At 43.7% G+C, this 3,338-nt stretch overlaps 1 pseudogene; it reads right to left on the minus strand.

Annotated features, from left to right (window-relative positions):
- Positions 1–2,621: 2,621 nt before the first annotated feature.
- On the minus strand, positions 2,622–2,738 carry LOC126485704 (5S ribosomal RNA; annotated as a pseudogene).
- Positions 2,739–3,338: the final 600 nt, after the last annotated feature.

Below are 3,338 nucleotides of genomic sequence, written 5' to 3' on the forward strand. Positions count from 1 at the left end.
TAAAGGACCACAGGACCACATGAGAAGATGGCAAACTGAAACTGGTATATGGGAAACTACACCACTTGATCTCCAGTACGGCGTCGCAGTGTTGGGAAGGAATTCAGCGCTTCGAGAAACTGAGGCGGAAAACAAAAATTGAAAAAACAGAAAACGACAAGCGAAGTAGTAGGAAACAACGGGGCCTCATGAAGATAAGCAAGTCACCACCAGAACAATTGAGTGTTAACAACGTGGAAAAATCTCCAGTTCCAGGATTTGCCTCTGGAGTCACTTAAAATCCCATAGAAACTGAGTTGCGAAGAAGTCAGTCATACTCGTCAGCGAATGATAGCCCATTACCCAACGGTGAATAGTTTTTCGTCTGCATTGGCTCATGTGGCGAACGTTTAGTTACTGTATAACACAACGAAACACGCAAAGTGCCCAAAGCGCAAGTAAGTCTATATGCATTTATACAATCTGTTATACTAATATTGTCTTCATGTCTTGTCTCTTCTTAGTTCTAATACCGAACATATGCACTGATAATTTGTTTCAGGCAAGGATGCAGTCTGATATTGTTTCGTCCGTAAACATGAGAAGTTTGCTTCAACAGCATTCTTTTTCCAGAAAATCATCCTCTTTAAGTTTCAAACTTTTAGAATTGAGAAAAGAATGTAATCTTCAGTATGATAGAGCCACTGACAGAATACGTAATAAAATGGTGATGTATGGCAGAATCGATGTAACAGTATCCTGTACAATTTTTGCTGAGATTAGATATAAGTGGCACTGTGTTCTCGTTGCTCTCATCCCGTTAATGTGTCAATACGCTACTGCTTTTACTGGTCTTTCAAGTCTCCATTTCTCAGTCAAGACCCAGAAAGCCTCACTTGTGTCTGGTTCTGATGATTTACATGTAAACACTATTTTTTCCTTGGAACATTTTTATTCAGCCCCCTCTTTCTTCCATCTACGAGCACTGGCATTTTCTTTAGGTCTATGATGAATCACTTGCGTGCCCGCGGTCGCGCTGAATGATGTTCGCCGTCACTTTCGCCGCCACATTGTTTCGACACAAAAGTGGCCGTATGCGGCGGCGAGGTCACGCGAGCAGCTGCGCCCGGCTGATACTAATGTCTCCCACGCATCCATCTCGGCGTCAAGAGTTCACGGGTCGCGGACTCCTTTGGCAGGGACGCCGAGAAGAGGCGCAGCCGCGAGTTCCCAGCCGGGGACCTGCTGCGCCCTGTGTGAATGTCGACGTGAATGGTCCATTGAGGAGCCGACTCCGCCGTCTTCTCACGCCGCGACCGACCGGCTGCTGTTGACGCCGAGAGGGTTACAGGTAGGCAACGGGCTAGCACCTGCTCCCGGCCTGGGAACCCGCCCCAGTTCCCACACGTCCTCACTCCCCCCCCCCCCCCCCCCCCCCGCCCTACTACGGTCACCCTACTACACACAAGTGCTGGACCCACCTCTGCCTGACCACCTCTACATCATTATTATAGCAAGCCCTTCGGTCGTTAGCCAGCGTGTGTCGTTGCGTGAGCAGTAATTACCCTAGCGCCTGTTCATCGTATCACTACAAATTTTAATGTCGTAGTCTTGAGCGTAACACAATCAACACTCCTTTTGCCATGTATATCTTAGAGTAAGAGTTTTGATTTTTTTATACATATTTATGTTTTAAACGAACACAATGTTCTTCGAGCTTCGAGTTCGTTTGGAAAGATAGAAGACTCAGATATTGCAAAATTACATGTATTTTTCAGCTTCGCTCTTTCTGTTTTACGAATCGTATCGACATAAACTAAAATTTAGAACGAGATTAAAAAGTTTTCTGTAGTTTGAGCCACAATCATGTAATACTTTTTAAAAGAGTGTACCACCATTTGACTGTGTTTTACTATATTTCTCTTAGTGCACTATCTACATTTTGGCTTCTATGCCGTTATCAAGTTGTCAGACCATTAATTAACAGTTACATCTTAAGTCATCTGTTCGTCTTGTTTACTTGCTTTGGACTGCCTTAACAGATATCAGATAATAATGATCCAACAAAATTTAGCATTGTACTTGATAATGACATAAAAGAAGAAACCTAGACAGTACACAATGTGAATAGTAATACACAGTCAAACGGAGGTCTCCTCTCTTTTTTTATTCTTTTTGGAAAAAGAAGAAGAAAAATACTACTCAGAGGCTGTTTCCTACATTCTTGTGTTAACTTTTATCTTGTAATACAGCATACACTCCGAAATTTATTAGGTTAACATATGAGAGGTGTTCAATAAATAATGCATCACATTTTTTCTCCGCCAGTTTCGGTTGAAAAATGAGGAGTTTGCTATAGGACATCGTGCAATATTCCCGCTTCACTCCCTATAGTTTAATGATGTTAAGACAGGTGGTGACACTTATCAGTACTTATAGAAGCACTCCGTCTTCAGGCCACAAGTGGCCCATCGGGACCATCCGACCGCCGTGTCATCCTCAGTAAGGATGCGGATAGGAGGGGCGAGTGGTCAGCACGCCGCTCTCCCGGTCGTTATGATGGTTTTCTTTGACCGGAGCCGTTACTATTCGGTCGAGTAGCTCCTCAATTGGCATCACGAGCCTGAGTGCACCCCGAAAAATGGCAACAGCGCATGGCGGCTGGATGGTCACCCATCCAAGCGCTGGCCACGCCCGACAGTGCTTAACTTCGGTGATCTCACGGGAACCGGTGTATCCACTGCGGCAAGGCCGTTGCCTATCAGTACTTGTAAGGAGCCTTCAAAAGTGCTGCTGCAACGGAGGTGCGTTCCATGCAGAGTGCTGTCGCTGAGTTTCCTTTAGTGGGAAACCGGAGCATCATTGATACTCATATGCGTTTGCAGAACGTGTACAGGAGACGTGGTAGTGAACAAAAGCAAGGCGAGTCATTGAGCAAGACGTCTGTGATCATCGCAACAGTATCGTGCAAACCTGTATTTGATGTAAGAATATGAAACACATACAGGCGTCATTTATTGCATAGCTACCAGTTTCGGTGCTTTAATGCACCATCTTCAGCCCTGTATGTGTAAACAGTAGAGACAGCATCATCAAGTTATCGACCTTGCAATAAAAAGACAGAGTAAAAAGGAGAATGAGAATCAAAAACAAGACTCTATAAGTGAATTTTCCGTAATCATTTGATAAAACCAAAAGATACATCCAGTGTCACATGCCTAAAGTATATCATAACCAAATTCCACTCTATATATTGTACAAATATACTGTTTATTAATAACTTCATTAATTAATTATTCCATGATTTTTACTGGACAGTTGGACGACACATTATTAGCGCAATCCTGAAATAACCTACT

Source organism: Schistocerca serialis, chromosome 6 (assembly GCF_023864345.2).
Source record: "Schistocerca serialis cubense isolate TAMUIC-IGC-003099 chromosome 6, iqSchSeri2.2, whole genome shotgun sequence".
Lineage (NCBI taxonomy): Eukaryota > Metazoa > Arthropoda > Insecta > Orthoptera > Acrididae > Schistocerca > Schistocerca serialis.